This window comes from Apteryx mantelli, chromosome Z, assembly GCF_036417845.1.
Source record: "Apteryx mantelli isolate bAptMan1 chromosome Z, bAptMan1.hap1, whole genome shotgun sequence".
Taxonomy (NCBI): domain Eukaryota; kingdom Metazoa; phylum Chordata; class Aves; order Apterygiformes; family Apterygidae; genus Apteryx; species Apteryx mantelli.
In genome coordinates this window covers 39826303-39853711 of record NC_090020.1, presented here as the reverse complement: position 1 = coordinate 39853711, position 27409 = coordinate 39826303, and the positions used below count along the sequence as shown (strand labels likewise).

Here is a 27409-nt window from a genome sequence, read left to right as displayed (position 1 = left end):
ATTGTGTCATTTAATTGCTTTTCCATTTAAGACTTCTGTTAAAACGTAAATACATCTGCCCACCTAAGGCAGACTTAGAGTTTTGCTTTATTCAAAACATCTGTCTAAAATGTATACCCGGTAAGGATGTCTTAAATAAAATTAAAAAGGGGGGGAGAGGGTCAGTCAAATTTTTCAGGCTCCCCTCAAATTTGCCTTCACAGAGATAATTTATCACCATGTTTATGGACTAGTCAACATAATTACCCCTTCAATTCATTAACCACTGCAGATAAACACAAGGTAATATCCTTGAGCCAGCTGGAGCTCACACCAAAATAAGAGGTTATCCCACCGAGCCCAAGGAAGGCACGGGGTGCAAAATGGTTCCAGTTATAAGAGGCATTAGACTCTCAATTGCAGCCGCCAGCCTTGTGACTTGCTTTCTTCTCCACTTTCCTTGTTCCAGCTCTAGCTTTTCCACAATGGATATAATAATGGCACGGTGCCAAAATGTTTCCAGCCTGTCACTGGCTCTCTGTTGCCAGTGTGATTTCTAATTTTGCACTAAAACTCCCCCTCTCTGCTGCACCAAGGTAAAGTAAACATGCAACCAGCAGCTTATTTCCTCGGGGGCCTTTTAACAGCAGGGAAGTATTTGAAGTGTTGTTAGCGGAGGTACATGGGAAGAAGGGATTTCCTTGAAAATTCTCAATAGCAGATTTGAAAATTATTCCCCATATGGTTTTAAGTTGCCATTACGATGAGACGTCTGTATGATTTCAGACACTGGGGGTAACACCGTCTAAGGGATAAAACATAAAATAGCCTTCCAGTCAGGGCCAAACCCAGACTTTCGATACGGAAAAGGATTAAGCTAAAATTGATACGTGGGCAATCAAAATTAAGTTTATTTTTATGATCTAGGCCACCTTCGTAGCCTGGAAGAACGCATTTTATTCCTACCCCCTTCAAATGGCAACAGACACCTGAAAAAGCTGGGGGGGGGGGGTGCAGTGTTTTCCCGGTCGCCCGCTCTCCAGCGCTTCGTGTGCGGTGGCAGGGACCCTCCCAGCCGCTGCAACCCGCCACCGCGCAGGGCCCGCCGCGCTCCGCGGGCCGCCCGCGGGTGGGGGTGGGGGCGGGGTGGGCGAGGCGCGCGCAGCGGCGGTTGCCTCGGGCAGGAGCCGCGCGAACAATGCGGGCGCCGCCCGCCCCCCTCCCCTGCCCGGATCCGGGGCCGCTCGGCGCGACGAAGGGCTACACCGTCCGCCCGCCCCGCCGCTCTGCGCCTGCCGCGGAGCCGGCGGAGGCAGCGCTCAGCCCCGCGGGGAGCGGGGCCGCGGCGGCAGCCGTTAGTCACCGCGCCTCTGCGCTGTGGCGGCGGGGGGAGGGGCGACGCCTGACCAGCGGCGCGCGCTCCGCCGCCATCCCGTGAGCCGCCGCCGCCCCGGCGTGGCGCGGCACCGAGCGCCCCCGCCGCTAAAGCCAGAGCAGCAGGCAACGTTTGGGGGCTCCGGTACAGTAAGCGATGTATCATTTTTTTCTCGAGTGCTCAGATCATGTCATGTTTTGTAACCCCTAAGCCTACTTACACGTATGGGCAAACACTTAAAAGGATGAAAAGCAAACGCCAGGAGAATCATAGAGGAAACAGCTGTCAGTGGAAATCTGGTTTCCCCAAGCAGCTCCCAGCTAAATGCCCACCTGCCTCTTGTGTGCCAGAGAGACACATTAAAATGGTGTTTCTCTGGTAACCTCGATGCTTTCCTCCCACTTTAATAGCTTGTCAGGCGCGATGCCGTAGTGCTCGCGGTGAAAATGATGGGTATTTTCCACCTCTGAACTCTGCTATGTCACACGGCCCACCTCCCTGCAGCACCGCCGCTGCGCCCTCCTGCTCCGGCACCAGTGCCCGGCCCAGCTCCTCCGAAACCTGCAAGGCACAGAGGGCTTTCCCTCCGCCCGCAAAAGGTTACAGGAGAATTAAGCATGCTTGCCCTTTCCCGCTAACTAGGCCACCTTTATTTTTTTAATCTAATTGTTACATTCTTAAAAATCGTGGTATATTCCTAAATAATTGTCCGTCTTCAACATTTCTTGTCTCTTTCTATGTCCTGTATTTATTTATTAATTTATATAACAGAACCATGGGTAGTCTGTTATCTATTAATAGAACAGAAGGCAAAAGAGAAGGCATAAAGAGTAGGTATAATAAAAAATAACTGAAATCAATAAATATTTCAGTAATTCTTAGAAGACATTCAAATGACCTTCCAGTGTGAGAAAGTCAATACCTCAAAGCAAACATGAATAAGCTCCTCCTTTAAAGTCAGTTACATTTAGCATCTTATTAATTTTGTTGGTCTTAGCTAAGGCCCCGGTATGTAAGTAGGAGGGAAGATTAATCCCCACACTATGTTAGAATAACTGTGGTAAGGAATAAATTTCCTTTCCCTAATGAACAGCATATTACTCAGCCACAGGTACGATTTCACAGAACAAGCAGTGAAGGGAGCTCATTTAGTCTATTAAAATTATCATAGAAATGGGTCAAAAGAATAGAAGTAACATGGGAGCTAGGACCAACCCCTAAGGAAACATGCAACTGGGAGGCTAATTAGACCAAAGCACTGGAAAGCAAAAAGGGATAGCAGAAAGATGCTATATGCTAGATGCATCTAGGGAAGAGGAAGGACTTGATGCACCCAGTCAGGGTGTACTGTACAGATTTCTCTGATCCAAAATATTTGTCCTTGGCACAAAGCTCAAGTGAGTCTGCTTCGAAACAAGAATCTCTCCAGGGACTTCTTTCCAGGAAGCAGTACACAGGTAATACTGCAGCGGTCTTCAATACATCCCTCAGTAATGCATCCGAATACACAGGGCAGTTAGTCACAGACCCACTAGCCCTTCGCTAATTTGTTCGCAGCCCTCCTCTGTTTGTGTGTGTGCGCGCTGGGACACAGCTCTCCACATACTGGCACATCTATCTTATGAAGTAAGTCACATACCACTTACAGGACCAAACCACACTGAGGCTGTATCAAGCTGCAAGAAATCTCTTTAATGAGGGTGGAGGTGGTGGTGGGGGGTTCCTATTCATTAGACTACATGCCCTGTAATAATCACTTCTTTAGCATTGTCTAAACAGGAGGGAAAATGGGGAGACAGTCTGAGGAACCCACAGGTTTCATACTACCTGAATACAGAAATGCTTTTTCACATGAAAAAAACAAGAGGCTAAACTACTCAAAATAACCACCACTGCAGAATGGGAGAAAAAAAATCAGATGCTTGTAATTCAGTGTATCTAAGGGTATCTGGACTCTAAGAATGCAATTCAGGGAACCTGCCTGAAATCCTAAATTAAAGCCGCCAAGAATAAGAAATCATCTTTCACTATTTCAAAAGTTACTACCCATGCTGGTCATTATTATTGATACAGTAACCAATAAACATATGCTCGAGGATTGTCAAACACAATCTAGCACAGGAAAATGGGGTCACATTACCTAGAAGTTTTACAGTTCAACCACCTACACTAGTCAGTACCTTTTCTGCCCAAATCCGTTATTAGCCAAGACAGGATCACACACAAAAGCCTTAATGTAAGGTGAAGGTGCACACTGGATGTTACCCAGTGGCCACCACTGACACTCCTCTAACATCAAGGGGCACTTCATCAGCCTGTTAGGAGCAAGAAAAAATTCTGTATTTGGATATTTTCTTTCACACTGGATGTACCTTTATAAGCTTCTTCCTTTACTCATCACATTCAGAACTACAATGTAGGAAGCTAGATTCATGGCAAAAAGAAACAAGAATAATGCTGCTCTAACGAGAATAGTTAGAGCAACGTTAGAATGTCATTGGCTATTTACTAGTAATTAAATTTAGAGAATAAAGTATGTCACCACAATTTGGAAATGAAGATATCTAAATTACTTCCAAAGCACTTTAAAGACAAAAACAAAGGTAATTCACAGTGGTTCTGTGTAAGTTATCCTTAAATTATTTCTTAATTCTGTGCTGCAAACAATGTAAGACACTGGTTGTGACATTAACAGAAGACTCAAATTATGAATACTGTCCAATGCCCAACCTTAGGCTCTTAGATGTATAATATTGATCTGTAGGTCTCATATCTGAAACTGCAGATTAGCACTGAGAATCTTTACACGGCTTGTATTCACAGTAAAAAGGAAACAACCCACATTCTTTTAACGTTAGCATAACAAATGCAGATGTACTATTTTGACATAAAAACATCACAGTGACAAGGCATCTTTAGCACTACGCCAGGATACTGTGCACATTAATTACTCTGAAGTAAAAAAAGACATGGCATTTTTAGCAGCAACCTCAAGCTTGTAGGGATCTACTCACATCTAACAAGATACACTCTTGCAGATGTTCTCTCATCTAATGCTGAAAAGACCAAAGGATCTAGTCTAAAATAGACACAAAGTTTTTGGCTTTCATGACTCCACTTTCTGCATGGCAATAAACATAAGCCAAGAATTTTTATGCTTTGTATTCAAAACTTTGAAAATGAGGTCATGTGTTTAGGAATCAAATTATCACATTAATAGCTTACATGCAGGCCCCAATTTTTGAAAAAGTTGGCTTTGGAAAATAAACACCTTCAAAGTCCAATATAAGTAGATATTACTCAATTAATTAGACTGGAAAGCCTGACAATGTTTACAGCATAGGCTGCTTTGGTGTTCTGATCACAGCAAATGCTACAAAATTCTGCTTCAGTTAAAGTTGATTATTTTCCCAGGCAACTCAAAAGACCAGTTATCTGAGAGGGTGAATGGGTATGGCTTCATTTTTGTAATGAGAAAAAGGGAGCTCTTCCCTCTTTTCTTAATGGAGAATCCAGCCCAGAATAACTGCAGAATTTTGGCAAAAGCAAATCTGCACACAGGCTTTCTGAATATGTATGCAACTCATTTGTGCAAGATTATCCAGATGATCTTCCAACAGTAGGAATTGTTTGTTTGCTTTTCAGTTATCAAAAACTACTGTTTAAACATCAGTGCAGTCCTGCTTGCACAAAATTCCTATTTGGATAATAGTTCTGCCTATTGCCTTTACTATGCTGAGTGTTATTTTAGACAACTTTTGCTGATGCCAAAGCAAGACCCACCAAATTATACTGTGCTTTGTAGTCATTTTTACAAGATTATTTTTAAAAAGCTTTAATATTACAAGTTCTTGCAGCAATACTCCTGTGGTAGAGCAGGTCTTCAAAGTTGAGATGCAATTCTCAATATTGAGAAGGCATGTTATCATCACTTGACATAACATCAGAGCAAAATCAATTCCTCATATCTTTACGATCAGTGAATCCACAAATTCATTTGCAAGCCAAATTCAATTTGCCTTTTGTGCCAGCCTTGCTAAGTGCAAACAATCCCGACATGCCTGGAATAGCCAAATCGTGGTGCATGCTTCATCTGTGAGTACACCACTATCATAGATTAAACAAACACATCTTATTCTGCATGTGGCACTGTCAACTTTTTAATCCCACACATACCTACTTGACATCTCTGTTCTAACAGTAACTAAAGCATTTCAAGTGCCAAAAGCAGCATGGTGAAAATCCATAACTTTAGGATTATCTCAAGTTTTTTTTACTGCCATTGGTTTCGTAAAGAATGCAGTTAACTCTTTTGCCTCACAACATCCACCACAGCCTCATCAAACCCAGATCCACATAAACACCTGCCATCCATCCAGGCATAAAACCCACAGAACAATGTTTACGTCAGACTTGTGATGCAAACGCCCCACTTTCTCCTGATTGCTTCCATCAAGGAGGTAATCTAAAATTAACAGCACACGTTCTACGTATAAAGTCAAGTCTTTGATGAATACTGATCCAGTAGCCACACATTTTGTTTACTACCTTAATCAAACGCTGTGCCTAACATGGCACAAGAACTTAACTGCATCTACAGCAGGTGCACACATAGCAGACATCAAGATCAGCAAGGCTGAGAATGGAATGATTGTCAGGTGGCCAGAAAATGCAAGATTTTTTTTTTTTTTTTAAAGCACCCTACTGCTGGGCTGAATGTTTGAAGAGTCACTTTAACCACATCCTGTAATCAAACCATCTGGAGCACAGATCTGCAATTAGTCATCCTGGACATTGGACTTTATCTGAACAAATACTGTACAGCAATGAAGCTGAGAAGATTGGACAGCATTAAGGAAAAGCAGCATAATGAAATACTGCTGCTACAGTCATAAACCTTTGAGACACTTAGATGTGGTGTTAATTTACTACTTTATGAAAGCACAGTAAGCTTAAAGGTTAGAGGGCTGAAAGGCTAAAAACTGCTAGTTTAGATAATGTTGCCCTGCTGGTGGCTAAAGCAGGTTGACATTACTCGAGCCACATAAATTATAGCCTCTTCAACAGCATAACAAACTCAATTCATATCCATGTGATTTCCAGTGGGTTTTGAATAACACCAGCCTAAATTTGATGGGTACTTTATCCAAATGTCATACCCTTTCTTTCCACTTTAAATGGGAAGTCATCAGCACAAGATATTTAAAGTAGCAACCACCACCTTAACTTGAAAAGTCTGTGTTGTGCCTTTAATGAGATATGAGCAAAACATACATCCCCTGGACTCACACTGCAAACTCCCATTTAGACTCCGAAAAGCAGCAGCAATTACCCAGGGAGGAGGAGTACCTCTTGAACCATTGAGTCAGGCCATCAAGGAGACAACCTTTTCTTCCCACCTCATAATTTTTTTTTTAAAATCTAAATCCATCCCAGAGCATACAGAAGAATAAGCATTGAAATAACCAAAGAAGGCCTGTTTCCCCATGGGCCCATGTGCTTTAATACACAAAAGAACACACAGCCACTTCCATCACTGTCACGTCCCCCGCAGCCTTTGTTCTGAAGCCTGATGCGCTGTATTGATTTGGGAAAATCGTTGAGCTTCCTGGAAAACTAGACTCTAGCTTATTCACCACCATCTATTTCTTTCTCGTGAAGACAGTTGGTCAATATTCAGTTGACTGGTCAGCTACAAGAAGCTCTGGTTTCTTTTCTTTCCCTTGCCTCCCTAGTAACATTATCCTTTTCCAGCTTTAGTATAAAATAAACATTAGGAAGGCTTGTTGCTAGGGGTGATATGAAATGGTAGTGCCTCTGGACAAAGCAGTGACCTAAATGCTAAAGTTAGGTTGGCTCTGGAAGATGGGGCAGCATCTAATCAAAGAGCTACTGTCCCTTTACCAGTTATAATAATAACAACACTATAATGTTTTCAGTATATGTTTCACTTAAAGACAGTCTGCCTAACAAATAAGCAATAAGCAAAATCTAAATGCAAATGGAAAGCTGAAAAAAAAAATGGCCCTAATTAAATACAAGGCTAAATTCTATACTCATTAAAAGAGCAATAAAAGACTCACTGAAAACTGGGAAATAACTCCAGAAAATACACCAGATTGGGTCCCAAATGGCTTGTAGGTTTATCCGCAACTGAATAGTTCTACTAAAATAAGAGCTACTTAGAATGGTGATTTCCAAAACTATGAAGCCACAGTGACCAAAATAGTTTTCTCCTGTCAGATTTATATCAAAATGATTAGTTCTTGGCAGAACTAGGAAAATTTTGGGATAAATTGCTGTTACACCTCCCGAATGTCAGACCACATGTTTGCAGTGTTTACAGGAAAAAAGTGCAATTAATGTTACTATAAACTAACTATAGGTTTCTGACCTCCAGAGTACAACTGAAGATTTGTTTTTATACAAACCGTACCTTTTCTTTGGCCAGAGTAACTGAACCACTTCACTGTTCTACTGAAGCTTGAGAATAGAACTGCAGTCTTATTCTATTTCAGCTGACACTAAAAATGTTAGTTGAAAATCATTTAACATCTGTGCATTCTGAAGAAAACCAAATCTGTTTCAGAAATAAAGTATTTTGTTTCTGGAAGATTTTTTTCTCTTTGACTTCAGTAATCATAACTGTGATTCACATAGCTTGACACCAAAAAAAATGGCACATAGTCTCAAATTTAGATGAGGAAATGCTCTTCTGTAATCCCCTAAATTTCCCACTCCTCGAGGAGTGTTATTTCAGCCCCTACACTGCTGCTCTGTGGAACGCATGGCCACTCTGCTGCCTTCTACCAGAGTGAAAGAAGGGGGGAAAAAAAAAAAAAACCAACCCACAACCCACTGCCTTTGCTTGTACTCCTAGGACCATATGTCACTTGAGATAAGCAACAGAACACAGGGCTTTTCAACTCATCTGTCACACTTGCTTCCTGCAGTTTATATTAATTACAGGATCTCTTCAGCTAGTTATTTCTCTCCCAAACTCTTTCATCCTGCAAAGCAAGTAAATACAAAAGCAAAACAAGGCTGCAGTGTAGGGAAAAGCACTGTTGTTTAAATATGAGAAGTAAGACCAAAAAGGGAAAACCAAACCCATTTTTTCTCACCCTGACAAGCATTCGGGAGTTCCTTTAATAATTATCTGCCTTCTTCCTATTCTTCATCTTAGACACCAGACCACAGAAGTACTGTTTTCATCAGCAGACTGTTGAGAAACAGCTGCAGAAATAGGGAAGCTGATATATATGTTTATATATGTGTGCGTATCTATCTACCTATCTAAAAAACCCTTAAGAATCTTATACTTTATTTTTCTTCTTAAGGTTAGTATTAGCCCATCTCAACAGAAGTTTGCATCCCAGCTCTGAACTCTGCTACTGTAAGAACAATTCACTGGACGAGTAAAAAACAGATGACAAAAAAAAACCCTATAACCTTTCAAGTGTCTTTGGTGATTAGTCCCCCTGTGCTCTATCTACATCATGATAAAGAGTTGCCAGGTGCAAACAGTGGCACAATTCTTTATCGAACAGCAGAGCAGCTAATGCAACATAAAGGACCAGGAAAGGGAAGAGGGGGAATTTGGGGAAAAGAAAGCAGCATGGATAAAGAAAAAATCCCAAGCCAAAACCATGAAAATGCTTCCCAATCTGTAGACTGCAGATATCAGAATGCAGTACAGCCAGGCAGACAATTCTGCTCAACCTCAAAAAGCTACTGCTGATCCATGTACCTCACTGGGACTGAGAAGCAGAGCCTCTTCTAAATTATGATGCTTTATTTGAAGTCAAAGCATTTATTTGCTTTTGTGCCAGCTTTGGATCCTTTTCATCTCTAGCTGCCAGGCCCAAGAGAGAACACATTCCTATAGCTCTGCTGGCAGCCAGCTGTGGCCTCAGTAAATCATAAAGCCTCCTAACAAGCCATTCTTTACAAAAGCCAACTGCAGTTACTAGACATGATAACTTCTCTATTATTCCACTCACTGGAATTTAAAATAGCAATTTAAAGCGGTGTCTAAAAACACTGAAATCTCCCAAACTGCATTTTACCTGTTTGTTTATGTGTGTGTGTATCTGCATTAAGCTCCATTTATCACATGAAGACTTCATTGTCCTCAGCCTGGGAAAAGTGTAAGTAAACACCTGAGACAGATGCATCTGAGACAAAGGCGGGGGGGGGGGGGGAACATTTGGGATTTATTTTGCACAACTCCCTCAGGATTTCTTATTACAACTAAAAAGAGGTAATTGCACCCCCCCCCCCAATTCAGTTTGTGGGGCTTGCAGGGCCACATCTCTTATGCTTGTGAAGGTAAACTCTCTTAAGATCTTAAGACAATGATACCCCACTATGAAATGTCACAGTAAAATACACACAGCTAAAATTTATGAATAGCTGATCACGGGATGTACTTTAGAGTCCTGCGAGCAAATGAAGAGTTCTGTCCCTTCTACCTCTCATTCCCACCCATACACCTGAAATTTATCAGTTAAAAACAGTCTGGTGAGGCCCACCATTCCACTTTCACCTCTGTCTAGGAAAAGCAAATCAAAACCTTACCAGTCTGAGGCCCTCCTTCATGTACAATTCTTAAAATGAGTGCCTCAGTTTAGGATTTGCACTAGCATTGCTGTAAGGTCTTTTGTTGGTACAGTTAACAGATGAAAAACAAAACTCTGCCTGAAACTCTACTTTCTAGATTTCAATACCACAAAACACATATTATGCATTGCCAAGCTCTTAAAAAAAGGACCTAAAAGAATAAAGGTGGCTAAATGCCACATAAATTTTACAGTTCTTATCTGACAGGCTAATTTTTCTCAAAAATAATAGGCAGCAGTGTCCTTCCCATTACAAAATTCTTGTCTTTTAGCAGGGAAAAAGATGCCCAGAACAGTTGCAAGTATTTCAGTAACACACTTAAGACACCAGCTCTTTTTTGTAAGCAAGCCTAATGAAGTATGACTAATAATGTTCTCCAGCAGAAGAAAGGTAAAAGGGCCTTTGTTAGCATCTACTGAAGCAAAGCAATCATTTCGCGGGGACCGCACAAAAGTTAGCTACTTACCAGTTGACCAACTTCAATAGGTGTCAGGGTTCTGCAGAGCAGTTCAATGTGGGTTGTTTTTTTTTTCCCTCCTCACTTTTAAGTTACCTCCCAAGTGGGTAAACTAGTAAAATGTCTAGTTAACCAGTTGGCTTTACCCAGCTGTTCATCAATGCCGACACAACGCAAAAGGAAGTTACCGGCAAACCGATTTCCCATTAGTGCTCAAGCACACTTCACGGCAGGCTTCTCTTCTTTTGCTGGTGATTACTTGGACTATTTTCCTGCAAGTCTCCTTTGTGCAGCATGTCCCAATTTCTCCATTTATTAGTAAGAGACAGGCAAGTTTTCCCTGACCTGCTGTGATCCATGCCGCTACTACAGCTTCGCTTGGCTTTTTCATGCACTAGAGCTGATCCACTTCTGACCCTCAGAGGTTTAGAAACAAAACTATTCAGGCACCGAGAGCAGGCCAATGTCACATAAAAATCTTAAGTTTCCAGCAATCCTGATATTTAGGACTAAAAATTGCCACATTAAGAAACCTAAATTCAAACCTAATCTGAGGTTAAAAATCTCTGCATTTATTTTGGCAATGAAACTTCCCTCAAATGACCAACATAGGCATGCCCTCCCTCATTAAGGTACAACTAACAAGATGACAGAAGTGTATTTCAACACTATTAAACGATTTTCCCACCTTGCTAAAAGCAAAAAGAGGTTGGGCTTTCCGCCATGACTTAATTCTTTCTTTGCTCGGCCAGACAACGCAAAGATAAAGCTTGCTTTTCTCCAGAACCTACACCCAAATTTGCATATAAATTATCGACTGCACTTTGGCCTCGTCCGAAATGCTGGCCCCAGGGGCCGATAAGCTCTGACCCCAGGCAGCACACACAGCCCTCTCACCAGAGGCAGCGACGTTATTGCTTTGCGCCAAGGACCGCGCAGCGAGAGCCAATCTATCAAGGGCCTCGACAGCTTTTACAGCCTCCCCGTGCTCGGCCCGAGTCAAACTCCGCGGCTCCCAGTGTTGCTGTCATTTGCCCTCTCCCTGCTCCAATGAAGTTCGGGCAAGTCCAAGGCTTCAGCAAGAAAGACTTTTGCAAGCAGCTCCCCGCTTATTGACTGGGACCTGCAGAACAACGGCCCCAAAGCCTTTTCCCCCTAAGTAACACATTCCTAATTGCTAATCGTCATCATGGACCTGCATCAGCCCTCAGACACCTACTTCTAGGAGAGGAAGGTGTAACTGACATGCAAACTGCCAGTCTCATGATCTTTATATACTAAAAAAGACTTCCTGTGGTAACTGTACACACAGCAAGAACTGTAACTGTTCAGTCACACAGAACCGTCAGAAAAATATTGATATTTTTCCATAATACAACTAGTGTATTAGAAAACTAGTGACCAAAACAGATTGTGATTAAAAATATCCCTTGTGGAATCATGCTATGCTAACTGTAGACAAGCGGATATGTTCTTCTTTATTCACTCTGTAACATTTCAAGATCAATATCATGTTGTGCTCAAAATGGAAAAACACTTTCAGACCTGATTCATGATGTCATTATTTCTCCCTAGCATTTTTCTCTGAGGCCTAAAGATCATTTAAATGAAACTTGTACATACCTGACATGGAAGTACACTCACTTGCCAGTGATAATATTAGCCCTTAATTATTATGATTATTTTTAAACAGCTGTATGTCACTCTAGCTGCACATATAAATCTTACTACCACCAACAGGTCATTTACAGTGTCTTAATGTGCTGTTGCCAAATGCACACACACTCTTTTGGGGGTAAGAATTTCACCACTGCTTAGCATGGCTGGATTTTACAGTTGGCAAAGACATCCATTTCTATTTCCTACTTATCAAAGCTAAAACTGGAACAAATAAAAGGAAAGGAGGAAAAAAAAATAAGAACTTGTTTTGGTAGGAATGGAACTCTTCATCAACAAGCAGAAACCAACTACGATAACTCCAGAAATCAATTTCCCTGGATACTGAGGAAACAGAAAGAAGAGAATGGCTCTTTTTTATCATAGCTGTAGCTTTAGATGATTCTGCCATAAAATCTTCAGCCTTTAGGAAAGGATTAGCTCATTTTAAATTATAGAACAGCCCTTGATAGCAGTACGTGAATTTTTTTTTACTTTCTTAAACCTGAATATCGGGACTAAGATAGTGAAGGGCATTTCCAATTAAAGCGTTTCACCCGCGTGTTTGTTAGTGCCCTGCCTTCCCAACTGGGCTGGAACGGGTAAGAGATTCAGGGAGCTTTCTGCAGAGGTGCTGGTTGAGAGAACAGCAGTTTCCTTCTGCTAAATCCCCTGATACAGCAGCTTGCCCTTTCAGCTGTCATTCAGTCCAACATGGCTTTTCATACAAAACCAGAGGAGACCAAGTGCAGACTAAAAGCTTGTTTCAAATGACAGATTTCCCTCCCTCTCTGGCTTTCAGCTTCCTGTATTTATGCCCTGAAGAATAAAAAGAACTCATAATTTGTAGTCCATCAAATGTGTTTTCAGATTGTGCCAAAGATGAAGTTTCACAGTTTTTTAGATGGACACCTGAATAAATAGAGCAATAAGAGAAGCACTAAGAAGCACTTCTGGAGTGGAATAATAGAAATTAAAATACAGCAGGTCTTTCAATTTATTTATGTAGCTACTGTGGATGAAACAGTCACACAGTACTTAATAACCCAAGTTCTTCCCCTTACAAATATTCCCTTGTTTCCTTTCTCAAAAATAATAAGAATCAATGCATGCAATATTACATTTCTTGTCCCTACAGGCTAAAATCAATCTTCTTGGACTTTAGTGAGGTCAAGTAGAGAATGAACAGCATAAGAGGCGGCTGAGAAAAACTAGCAAAGCAGTGCAAAAAGGTATGCGCTGCCCCACCCCGCACCGTGCTTGTGGTGCAGGTAAAAAGAGGATTCCTGCTTACAGTACTGTCAATTAGCTATCACTCACAGGCACTGCATTCAGCTTGCAAATTTTTTTAAGGGAAATAAAATCAGAAAATCAATATGGCACGCTATTCTTGTCAAGTTACAAAGCTGAGAAGTAATGCTGCAATATTTAACCTAACCTGTTTTTCATGGGTCCTCTGCAAGGTGAATGATACCCAACTTAGAAAAACGACAGTGATTTTGCTGAGCTTCCCAAAATCAACAGCCATTTTCGTTGAACAAAACCAGAGGCTGCTGAAGCACATTTGTCTTTCGGCTGATATATGTTCACTAAGCGCAGCCCATAACCCACCTACCCACGGCAGCTCCAGACAGTTAGCCTCACCCACAGCTCCTTGCAATTTAACGAACAGTCACATCCAACAAATCTCTTACCAATAGCCTGACAGTAGTTAGACGCTGGGCCCCAAAGAGAAATTTGTCATTGCTTAAATAAATTTTACAGATGTAATAGATAAAGGCAATAAAGAAAACAGGGCTTTTATAAAACAAAGTCGACCAAGCAGAAAGTTGTTGCTCCAGCAAGTGCATCTGTGCGCACAGGCGCACTGGGCCTGTGCGTACCAATGGCATAGAGACAATGCAGGTTAGGCAGCACGAAACGGCAGCCTGTGCTGCCTTTCAGGAAGCGTAAATTTTATTTGCAGAATGTAAATCTCAAAGCCGTGCTTTTCAATCTGCGTGTGTGATCACCAGAAATTGATTTCAAGGAGATTTGGAAGTATTTAACTTATTGCTCAGAGATGCAAATCCCATCTTGTACAACTGCTATTGTAAAAAGGGAGAAAAACCTGGGTGACATTTCTGGCTTCTGCTTATACGTTTTCATTTTTCAGCTGCTCACAGCTCATTAAACTTTCATTTAAAGTAAGGACTTGTCTATACTGAAGCACACAAATAAAACTATGTATGTTCCACATCTTTTAAGCCAGCTTAAAACTCTTAATGAATAATACAGCTTAAACACAAGATGTTCTTGAAAGCATTTGCCATGATATAACACAAACGTGCTTATGTCCCTCCCTAAATGGGCATGAAAATAGTGTTCAACAGCTTCAGCAAACACGGCAACGGATGCAGGGCTAAAAAGTTTTTGGAAACACACAAAAACATTTCCTGACTTTGGCATGCCTGCTGCATCTCACAGCAGCTTTCTTATAATTTGATACTTCCTTCTTGATACTTCACCATTTAGCACAAAACCAATCAGGTAGGAAAGCTGTTGCCGTTAAATTAAGAAAACCCAAACCACAGATTCTTGCACGTGGTATGTCATGTTCATGCACGACAGTATTAAAAATATCTCTGAAGCGCAGCCTTTCCAACAGAAAACAGATCTAGTCTCGAGCACAGATGAGCTTCCTCTATGTCAATAAACACAAATTGACTGTTTAAAACACAGAGGAAACTGGTTAATTTCTATCTCAATAAAATTTATGAAGCAATAAAGACTTTGTAGTACATGCTGTGTGGTTTGGTTCACTTCCTTGTCACATGAATTCATGAGGAGAATTTTTCCTCTCCCTCCGACGCGTTTTTTCGGCTGCTCAGCCGCACGCTACAGAGCACCTTACGGAGATCAAAAGCCCAGCGAGGCTCATTCTCATGCCCACTCCTCACCCTCAAATTCTCCTAAAGTTTGGCAAGGAACATTTTAATTTCCCATCTTTGCAATGACAATATTTGCGAACTCAGTCTCCACTACAGTGTGAATTGTGCTGAGTAATATAGTCTAACTGAAGAAGGAAAAAAAAAGAAATAGCATGTCTGAATTAGGGTAACTGTCACCAGATCATACTAGTGTGACCCTTTATCCTAGCCATTTAGGATACTAAAGCAGTCAGCCAATTCAAGCTCTTGCAACCCCTGACTAGAATCAATAGGAAAAAGCAAATATAGTGTCTGAAACTATATGTCTGCAGAAGCAGGAACAGAAAAAAAATGATAAAGACTTTGTGCATAGTATTTGGTCAGATTAAGTATAACTCTTCCCTCTGTGTTTTATTGTCATTTTTGTTCTCTCTGACCACTTGCAAAAAGCTGCTTTTGACAGGCCACAAAATCAAGGCTTCTGGGAATGTTTTGTTCTCTCTCTGCAAATCCCCTGATGCATTAATTTCCTGACCTTTCTCCTAATATAAAACTACAGCTCGCTCCTTACATGATCATCTTTGTCAGAACAGCTCCCATTCAGACAGCAGCTAATCCACTCCAGCTAATGGTTTCTGTCAGGAAGGAAGCCAGTGAAATGATGCTATCATTAGCCTATACTGAAGCATCTCCGCACCTCATGTGGCGATCCCCTTTCGGCAAATACCAGCATGACAGATCCAACCCCTATCAAATCTAGCTCGCTCAGTCCTAACACGTGCGAACACAGTTCCACTTAGCCAAAGCCATTTTTGTGACCAGGTTACACCACTGGAGACTGTGGGGACTCACTGGGGTGAGTATTTATCCTCTTGTAAGGTGGGAGCCAACCTTGTGGGAAGACTTCTCCCTCGCTCTTGGTCCTCCACATTGCTTGTAGAGCTGTTGGAACTTGCTGACCCACCTGCCTGCCTTATAAAAACGAGTCTCTGTGTTTCAAGGCACGAGAGGTAAAGATGACCATCTTAAACCACAAAAGTCATTGGCAAATAAAATATTGTCTTTTTCTCCTCCCCCTTCCTCCCCTCCATACTTTCTGTGCAATAGTCGCCAACAAATTTAGGGATGCTTGGAGGGCAGGATGGGGTAGAATCACACTGAATCAGGCCGTTTTATCAGGAAAAGCAGAAGGCACCCTGACAGAGGAAAAGGTGCCAATGGGGAAAAGGGCTGACCTCCGTATGTCTCCTCCCATGGGTTCCCACTAATGGACCATGTCTCTAAACAGTAGACAACCAAATGCAGTAACAACAGTTGCCGTGACAAGGAGTCTGTAACACTTTGGGAAGGTGTGAAAAGAGTGACAGTTGGCTGCCTTTCGCGATTCCTTGGCACAAGCCTCTCTGCTCACCCAGAAGGCAGCCGAGGCTGTGGCACCATTTCCTCAGTTTCACTATGTGCACAGCTCCTACCAATGATCCTTTGGCTATGTTATTTTAGGTAATTAGATTAAACTGGCTTGGTTTCTCTCTCAGGGTTTCTCTTCTGACAGAGACAGAAAAGAGTACTAGAAACTCAGACCATACATGTAGCATAATGGTCAGGGGACACAAAAATAAGGAGGTTTTTCTGCCTGTTTTGGGAACTTAACAAAAGACTTGTGTCCAGATGTAAAGATTAAAGCAGAAAAAAAGTAGATCTTGTATACAGAAACCACATTTTCTCCTGGAAGACTTTTTTTATTCTGGCTGAATAGCTATTACAAAAGGCATTTTGAGAAAGAAATGTTAAAATGACCAATGAAAACAGCATGGAAGGGGAGGCATCTTGCTTTAGAAGAAATAAAGGTGGAGATGGAGGACTGCAGACTTAATAACCAAGAGTGATGTATTCCTCTTAGTGAAGCTCTGAAACTACCTAGAAAAGATACAGAATACTCACTAAACAGAATAAGTCTGGTTTTTAATGAGTGCCCATGAAGAACGTTTTTAGAGGCAATATGAAATGTTTCTTTCCCTTCACCATATTACAGACAGCCCACATCCAGACACCATCTTTGAAACATCCTTTTTCCCTTTGCAGAGTCCAATGCATTATGCACAATCATCAGAAATGATCTCCTGTAGCAGGAAATCTTTTGGGGACAGGCAGACAGAGAGCTGCTTGGGGAGCTGCGCCAGATTCCAAGGAAGCAGGCTTGGGGACACCGGAGAAGAAGTGCGCCAAAGGAAAGCCACCACCGCAGCTTTTTGTGGACTCTTCCCAGCTCACAGCAACAGTAGGCAGGTGGAAAGCTGCTGCCTTTATCACTTCATTTGTGAGAAGTGTCAGAAGATTGTGAAAACTGAAGAGACGCAGAAGGGAGAAAACTCTTGGGCAAAGGTTCCCTGTTCTGATAAAATGTTGCCAAAACAGACCCATTCTAACTTCTCTTCAGTTTTGCAAACTCATTTTACTTTTTGCTTCTCTCATCCAAAAAGGCCCTTTTTTCCTTCTCTTCTAAAACTGTCCAGTGAATGACATCTAGAGATGTCTGAGAACTAACACCAAAACCTGATTTTAATTCATCACACTGCAAAATTTACCAAAGGTTTAATACAGGCTCTTTACATAGGCATTTTGTTCTCTCTGACAAGGTCCTGAAAGTAAAAAGCACACTCTTGAGAAAAAACAAGTTGCTTCAAACAATGATATATTCATCAACCATTCCTTTCAAGAAGTTTCCATTTTCCTGAAAAGATTTCATATTGTCTTTAATCATGTTTAGACTAGGGAAAAGACACCACTCACAATATTTCAAATGCCTAATGACAGAAGGCAAATCTCCAGAAGCAGATAAGCTTGAAAAACTGGAATGTGGAAATAAAACATCCTTAAACCAAAAGGCTGCAGGTAATTCTTCCAGTATATAGCCTCCAAGAAAGTCCAGACATGCTTCCATCCAGAATGGCAGCCATGCAGTTTGCCTCAAGTACTTTTAAGTCTCACCAATCAACACCCACTGTTTTACAAATCTGAACACAGCAAAATTTTTTGTCTTCGATATGTCTTTTTTTAGAGGTTAAATATATCCACTTCAAGTACACATGGAAACTGCCTAAAAGGAGCCCTCCTGCCTACAGACATCCATGGAAAGGAGGATCTGTCTGACAGGAGATCAGCAGAAACAGTCAGAATCCAGACAGTAGAACATGGATTTTCTCTCTCTACAGGATGTCTTACTTATATAACTAACAGCCTTGATTTTCAAATTACAAAAATAATTTTGTCATCTAGGTGATTCCACAGGGTCTTTCAAACTATTGCAACAGGATCTCAAATAAAAGGAGTTTAACCTTCTGCAACAGAGAAGGAAAACACTATTCTCAAGGACATCTCTAAAAATTGCCAAATGCTAACAAACTTCCAAAAAAAATCTTTATTCTCTGAATGGAAGACATTCTTAGAAGTAATCAGGACACCTCACTGGACAAATTTAGGGCCCTGAAAGTCAAGACAGCATGCTTCCAAATAGATTTAAGTCAATCTTGGGCTATGCTTCTGAAAGCAAAGGCACCGTACACAGAACCTTCCAAACTGCTTTGGATTTCAGATATTCACAACGAGAGCTGCTGCAGCCATAAAGGATGAATTTGCATCGAGGGAAAACTGCCTTATTTTTCAAACTGTACCATTTCATCTATCCTGTCCAGGGGATGTAGAAGAAACAAGCAAAAGCCAGTTATTGGCTGAGGACCCATCTTCTTCAAGGACTTCTCAATGGGAGATAAATAAAACCCCTACACAAAATACTTTTAGAGAAGTGTGGGTTTTTCTCTTGTTGGCCATGAGTAAACTTCCTCTTTCTTTAGAGAATGAATTTGAGACCCAGTTGCTCACTGGGGGAAAGGAAACACAGATAGATAACCAAATGGGTAAAGCCTGCCATCTGACCGAACTACTATATGGCAGATCAACTCAGAAACTCATATGAGAACTTTAAACGTCACCAAACATCAGGGGGAAAAAAAGCAACTTTTAAAAATCTTCGTTAGTTGTACACTGATATAAAAATGACAGATGTCTCACAAGGACAGATGAAAAAAAGACTAGTGATTTCACAGCCCTTTTGGGTTTTCTAAGGTGCAAAGACAGACATTTGTGTCAAGGTTTGCCTACGGGATAGCTAGGTCGTAAACACATCTGCTTAAACTGATGATTCCTATGGTTGTGTCTTCTGATCCTAAAGATGGTGCAAGTGATGAATGCAGAAAGAACCCAAATGAATGATGAACAGAAGAGAATATTGTTTGGTTACGCTCACTGTTACTCTGTTTCTCTGTCACAATCAGTCATTCATAGGGGAAAATAATGGAGAATTCAGAAAATTCTAAATACTATTCCTGATAGGCAGCAGGACATAATGAGAAAAGAATGAGAAGAATGAAAGGACTAAGAGTGAAATTCTTTTTTTATACAGTGCCAGTTGCTTTACAGATACCATAAATAAAATATACCTGGCTGTATCTTTGAGACCTTGAAGAGAATTTTTTCTTCTCTCCAAGCAAAACTCACCATACAACCAATACCCCTCAAAAGAAACAAATAAATGCTAATAAATATCTACTGCTGGAAAAAAATTGCATTTAAAATAGTTTGAAAAACTAAAGGAAAAGAGTAGCATATCTATCTTACTTTCCAAATTGAAACCAAGAGCTGTTCTTGCAGATGAAAGGTTAGTGTTATTTATGCACCTCACCCAGCATCAATGGTACATTTCTTGGATCTCAATATGCTATACTATGTTTATAACATTGCCTTCCCCCATTCCTCATAAGACAACTTTAAAAGGTTACATTACAGAAAAGGGTAGGTTACTGGAGAAGCCTCCTGCAAATTTATGAGAGATCTACTAGCTAGGTATTGGTATGAAAAATGAAGGTTTAAGCCATGCACAGGGGTAGCTTTCCAGTCAGAGTACCTGCACACTCTCCTTTTTTTCTCCACAGCTGTATGGATTCAACAGTTGGTCTCTTCATTACTAGGCTGTCCATAGGAGAGTTGTTCTCTGTCTCATATTCAAATCTCATGGGTCCCTTTGATTAATAGGTGCCTACTAAAATTCATATATAGCTCTCGTTCAGGCAGCATAATTTCCTTTTTACTGCTATTTTTAAGTATTTCTCAAAATGTTGTTTGACTAATTTTAAATCTAAAAAAATTAAAGATGACACACCATGTCCTGCTCTCCTACAAAGTCCCTGTATGACAAGTAAAAAAAAACCCCAAACCAATTATTATAACTATCTTTTTTTTAGATATACAGAAACCTAGGGCAGAGGGGGACCTCAAGAAGTTGTCCAGACTATCGCCCCAGCTTCTGAAGCAGCAACCGTGTCCTTCCTGATAAATGTTTGCCCAGCCTTTCCCCTAACGGCAGGCTCCGCAAGCTCCCAGACATCCTATTCCACAGCCCCATTACCCTTGCTGTTGGAAATGCTTTTCTAGTATCTAACTTAAGTCTTTCTTGCCATGATTCAAGACCATGATGTTCTGTCCTTTCTCGCATGGTTATGAAGACCAGACCAACTTGTGACACACCGTGGCCTTCACATCTCACCTGGCTTAATAAAAAACAAAAAACAAAGCAAAAAAATCCCCTAAATCAATTAATTTATTTTCACTGTGTTATTCAATAGCAGGCCCTGTGCAAAAGAGATTGATAAAATTCAGATTATGTAATTTCACACTGAGCATTTCAGTATTGTGGTATCTTTTCTGACCTGTGCTGTCTTTGGACTTCTTCAGACAAGATTTGAGTCTAAATAGGGCTGGGGGCAAAACAGACACTAATTTAATCCTGTGATTAGGAACATAATGCTCTTTACTACTCTATTTCCACCAAACTGTATTTCCAGCATAAATGCATTGTGGCTGACCCAGGCTTTCTGTCATAAACACCTTATATTAGAGCGGCAGCTAACACTCATTTTTCACCAAGTTTTTCAAGGAACGGGTTTGGTGGTTTGTAGGGGAGTTATTTTTAAAGGCCTGAGGCGGAAAGGCTGTTGCGCTGCTTTTTTTGCACTGCTTCGAACAGAAACCTCTTGTGAGGTCTTCTAAAATAACAGTTCAGCAAAAAGTGAGTGCCGAAGCCACTGAGTCAGCCCTTAGATGCCTTTTTTTCCAAAAATGCAGCTTTCAGTGAATCCATTTTAAATGTTCCTTTCCCCCCCCACTTATTCTTACATAAAAACTTTCCCTCCCAACCCTTTCTCTTTGGAAATTTGGTAACCATAGTTTCTGTATCCTGCTGAGACTTGATATGTAGAGCTGTATTCTACCTGCTATTAAGCTGCTGATAGCAGTGTTTCTGTTGCAATTTATGAGACATGTCAGCTGAAGGCAGAGAGTATTGTACACACTATATTTTCCCAGCTGGATACCTCCGTGAACAGAAAGCAAAAACATGAATACACATGCGCTCGAGGTTTTGGGGGAGGGGAGAAGAGCGACTGCAGGGAGAAAAGGCTGCAGGTTAGATGCGCTGTTGGGTGGTCTAATGCCAGTAGGAAATGAATACATGAATGGCAAGATGCCTCTAAGATTATCAGGCAGCACCGGAGGATCTCAGTGCAGTTGCTGGTGCTGTAGCAGCAATTGGGAGATATCTCCACAGAGTCCTCAGATGCCCCTTTCCCCTGCACAAACTCAATTTTTGCCTTCGGAGAGTTGTAACATTCCTCTGCTGGTTTGTCTGAGCCAGTCCTGAAGGTTTTTGTTTAACGTTTAGCATGAAGACGTCTTCATCCTGAATGCGGTTTAGCCATTTTTGCAGTAGTCATATCTGAGGGGCTTTTGTTTTGTCTCTTTTGTTTTTTGGTAGAAAGAGAATCAAGCCACCAAACGCAGGAAATGCAATCGTGTCTCAACTTGCTCTGCAAAGCTCTTCCAGATCAGTTTGCTTCCTTTAAAGCTAGCGATATATTTGCTGGCAAAAATATTTTAGCATTTCCTGAATAACAAGGATAGCAGTTTTCATTTTTCTTCATCACACAGGCAGCTAAGGTAATGGACCTTACAGGAGAGAGGAGCAGAGTCCAATTCAGCAAGGAGTGAATGGGCATTAGAGGAAGATGCCTGCTCTGCCTTCTGAAAACACCATGGGACTGTAACTTTTTCTACGCTAGAAAGTATTAAGGATTACAGTAGAAAGCATTCACCAACCATTAAAGGCACTGGCTCCCTGGAGATCAGAGTTCTGTGGCCAAGGCTTTTCTCTCCACAGAGCACTGTATTGAGCCAAAAATGTTACAGCAAATAATTTAACAAGTCCCAAAGTTTATGCTTACTTCACAGTCCACACTATATGGAAACATAAGTCACCAGTAAAGAAAAGCCAGATTATTACAACAGCAAAATCATTTATTATGGAACGCATGTTGCTCCAATAGCATATGTGCCTTCCCAAAAGTTAGCAACTCTTGCCACAAGTAACCAGCTTCCAAATTTGCAATTAATCCTTGTTGTTCCCCAAATCACCTCTTTCATTAGAACCACGGAACTGAAAATAATGAAAATCGCAAACCTATTAACGTTAAAATGCTCATAGTCAAACGGAGGATAGAGCCAATTACCATTTAAATAACAACATGAAACTCTTTGAAGGAAAGGCCTTTTGATCTCCAAGATTCAAATGCTGAACAGTGAGAATCGGAGTTCTTTAAATTTCCAGGGAAAAAGCTACAAAAAAAGAACTATGACCCAGGCTGTCAGTCATGTGCTTAAATCCCTAGCATTTTTTACTGTTAAATGTAGCTCTCTTGGAGTGTAATTAGTGGCAATGTCATCATCAATACCACGGTTATTAAATGCTTAAGTAACTCTTTTCTTGCAGTTTGTTCTGGTGTGGAGAGGCAGGGAGTAGGAACGGAGTGAAGGGGAGACACATCAAGGGTAAAATACAGGTTGTCTTTTTCTCCCTTCTCCTTGGGCAACACCAAATTGCAGCTCTCCAAACGGTGATCAAATCACGCTTAGTTGTTAATACAGTTTTTGTCAATCCGAGTGCCTCATTTCATCTCCAAGTCCAAACAATGTAAGGTCAAACTGCATTAAAAAAAATCTCATTCGTGGCCGGATTAAGAGCGCTGCTGCTTTTGAGAGGCAGAGTCAAACGAGAAAACTGAACTGAACTGCAGTTCCAACCTGTGGCTTTTTTTTTTTTTTGCCTTGCTCCAGAAAGCTGTGAAGGAATGACACTTTTGAAAACTGCGGTAGCCTTTGACAGCCTATGGAGCTCGCTGATGTCACACGTCCTAATTGACACAACGCAGGGCCTGCATGGCACATTGCTACAGCCGTTGTTTTACAAGTGCATATTTCACAGGAAACCAACCATTAATTTCCCCAAGACTTACAGGCATACATTTCCAAAAAGGGAAAAAATAAAACTGTTACATATCCATACAAATCAAAATTCACAGAACGGTGGCAGTCAGCCAGCCAAACCACTCCAGGTCTGCTCTCCCATCTGCTTGGCCTGTTAACTATCAGAAAATAAAAGCAAATTGCTTCTTCTGCAACTAATTCTCAGAAGGACTCCTTAAAAAACAAATTCCACAATACAACTTTAATTGCGCAGAACACCTGACGATGATGGAGAAACCTCCCAGCACCCGATGGCGCAGACAACGCAGCTCAGCAAGGGGTATCGAGAAAAGAAGAGCTCCCTTCTTCCCGTGCTACCAAGGCACCAGGCCAAGGCTGATCAGGAACCAGACCTCTCCTGAGCCCTCTCGCAAACCGAACTCTCCAGTGGATGAGCTCGGCCAATCCATGATGCGTTGGCTGATGCCACCCCTCCCATCTGTCTGCCCCAACCCTTTGCCGGAGGCTCCGGCCCTCGGAGCAGGGACAGCAGAAACAAATGGGTGCCAGGTCCTCTGTCACCACCACCCATAACGTAACAAGGAACTGATGCTGGCTCATGCCGGCTTGGGAGCTTGCTGGCACTGGGGAGCACACACCATACCTCCTTCTGCCTCTGCTAAACGGGAGGCAACCTCCACAGATGAACAGGCCGAGCAGTTGAGGTCAATAACACCTTCAGCTATTTGTCTGCTGGAGCCCTGACAAGTGATTCTCAGTTTATGGCAGCGTACCATGTCAAAATCATTACTTTTTCTTTTAATCTATAAATTAAAAACCTGTAGTAAAGACTTGCACAGCTTTTGTCTGTCTACCACTGCAATGGTATACAGTAATTAATATACTACAGGTTTCTACTTCACAGATTAAAAAATAATTTGACTAGAAGCACTTTCAACAGCTGCCTATAAATCAGCCCGCTCTGCTTGCAAAGTTCAACTCAGGAGTTATTGTGTCTATTGTGCATCTTAAGGTTCAAAGAAAGATTATTCATGCATTCATTCATAGCCAAGAATGTATCCCAGCAATGAAACTTACCCTTCAAAGCTGACCTAAGCTTAACCACTGCATTGACTAAATAATTTAATTGCTCAATGATATGCTATATCCCTTTTCTGAAGACTGCATTTTTGGTGACTCGAGCTAGGATTATAACCAGTGGTATGTTAATGGCACAGATTCTAAAAACGTAAATGGTTGCTTTCCATAAACATTGCCAAACTGTGAATAAGGGAATAATAGGAATACAAACAGATCTCTGGTACACTGATAGGTTTTTTTTTTTTTTTAAGTATTTAAAAATTGTAGGGCCATAAAATTAGTTTTGTAGAAGAGAGAGAGACAGAAAATAGATGAAAGCAAAGCTGTTATTTACAGAGAGGTCCTAATAACTGAGTAACGTTGCCAGTGTAAGAGCATTAATTCTGTCACCAACTTTTTGTACCCACCAATTTCTTTTCCTTTCTGCGCTAGGTTTCTGAGCCTCAATCTAATCACAAAAAGCCCAGTGAGCGTTCTCAGAGCGGATGGGAGAGTCAGCAGAGCAACTTCTCCCGGCCTTTCCGAAGCAGCTCTCTGGGGCACTAATTCGGCAAACATTCCAGCCTCTCCTAGCTACACTAAGCCAATGCAATGAGACTGAAGATAAAGGAGAAGGGAAACAATTACATTGTGTGCTACTGCCAAGGATCCAAAGACTCTAAATCTCCTTGAAGCTGAAAACAAATTAGCAGCTTTGCCTGCATCAAGCTGGCTGTCCAAATGGAGGCTGCTTTGCACAACCGCATTACTGACTGTGCTCCTCCAAGATAACGCTGGAGGGATACAAAAACATCTTCTCTAACTTATTTGCTGTCACATTCTTGTCTAGACCAGCAGAACAGTTTGTGGCCCAATCACCCCCTCCAACCTTGGAGCAAAACCAAGAGTGGATTTACTCCTGCCCCTCTCTTCCCAACCTTTTTTTTTTTTTTTTTAACCAATCTAATATGCCACTTCCTTGAGCAGAATGAAGATAAGAATAAAGACATTGACTTTGTTTTCTGGTTCTCGTTTCATAGAAACGCACCTTCAGTGGGTAAATCCCAGTCTCTGTGCCACCTGTAATCTTTATCTGAAAGAGAAACTGCCTGTCAGTTCTTGTGGAAAAACTCCAGACTGGTGTCACGAAATAAATGACTAACATGCTGGACAGCTTCATGCCTACTGTCCATTTGAAGGGGCTAGCAGGAAAGGTGTACCACCATTCAAAATGCGATTTAGCTGTGCGGGTGCCTACACCTTCTCTGGTCAGCAGCTTGAAGCACGTACCTCACTGTAACAAAGCAGAGGGTGAGGGCTGCAGAACTGCATGCCTGGGAAAAGGGACAATTCAAAGAAACCAGTCCGAGCAGTTTTCGGGACAAACGGAAAACCTGGGAGAAAGCTCCTAAAGTAAGACACTACGGTTTGTGGTGGAAAATTTGCAAAAGGGCTGCACTGAAAGAAAGTGCCTGCAGTTAGATGAGCGCCTCAGGCTTTCAGACTGCCTTGGCAGAAGCTGGAAGCACCATGGAGGAGTCTCAGGCTTGCACTGGCATTTGCGAGGACAACTCTGCTGCCTCCCCCGCCAGAACTAGGTTTGAATGCGGTCCCAGCTGGTTCTGTTTCTAAAAAGCTCTGACCAGCCAGTTTAATTAGAAACAAACCACGGCGTCACTATGTTTCAAAAGCAAGATGTTCACCCCCCTCTTAACTAGCTCTTGGTTCTTGAGGAAATAGGGCCCATTCAGGGTTTGCACAGAACTGGCCAAGTTCAAAAGCAGCTACTGTCCAGGGGCTAAACTATAAAGCCACTTAAGAGTCATTGTGAACACCCTCTGATGTGCTTATAAATATTAAATTCTTAATTTTTACAAGACTACCAAGTAAGACGTTTTCTTTCCTTTACATAACAATGGAAAATTGAAAAACTTTTTGAAGTGCTTATGGATGATGCCAAAATGCCATTCTGTATTTTAGAATCCATACAGCAATAATCTAATTTTACGAAGTAATGAGCATCAGGAGCTTCCACTGACCTTTCTGCAGGTTGTATCATCTCTAAATACAGGTCTCTACCTGGGAATTGTTCCAACCCCGGATTTGTTTCCTCCTTCTCTTTTTTTTAATCGCTTTTAACTCCTGTAGCCAGTGATGGTTTTTACTCTGAAGCTGAGCCAAGTCTCCTGATAGCCAGAGGTCCTTCTGGCAGAAGCTGGCTTAGGTGCAGACAACAGGAAACTTGTATTGGCTTCGCTGCCACCAGTAATGGTTTGAGCAAAAATTCTCAGGAAGCAAATATTAATTCATTGCAAAACTTTTTCAGAAATCCCAGAACCTACAGCCATAATTTTCATGACTTTAACAAGATTGCAGAGAATAATCTGAAAAGTACACTTTTTTTTTTTTTTTTAATCTGTAACACACATTAGAAGTGATACTCTTCTAAAAGTTGACATCAGTTTACCTCTTCCCTAAGGAAAACAGCTCCTTCAGTGAAACCTGAGACTCTTCTTTCTGTTTCTAAAATCTCACAATTAGAGGGGGGTCACACAGCCTCAGGCTTTAAAGATCCACAAAAGCCAGCTCTATATGAATGCAAGGTTAGGAAGTTTAGGTTCAATCACTGTAGGGGAAAGTAAACAGGCAGTAAAACATAATTAATTGTTTCAACTTACTTAAAGGCAGTTTTAAAGTGACTGGGGGAAAAGAAATCTCTAGATTAACTGAAGATTTATCTGGAACTGCCTCTGCTTGAAACTGTTTCTCTACAACACCTGTTTCAGTGTTATAAGGATCGTGATGCAATTGCCATCTACTGACACTTAACTTCAGGTCCATTTTATTAAAGCAGATTTTTATGTTATTGGTTGAGTCACCTGAGAAAACCAAACAGCCTGACCTAGCTGTTATGGCTATATAGAAACAGCCCTCCCCCGCCCCCCCAAACCAACCAAAATAAAATCCCTTAAATACAGTGAA

At 41.4% G+C, this 27409-nt stretch overlaps 1 protein-coding gene across 1 annotated transcript in view; it reads right to left on the bottom strand.

The window, feature by feature from the left end:
* The window catches only part of ZNF608 (zinc finger protein 608), an 83347-nt gene that overhangs the window by 11046 nt on the left and 44892 nt on the right, over nt 1–27409 (bottom strand). The window lies entirely within an intron of this gene.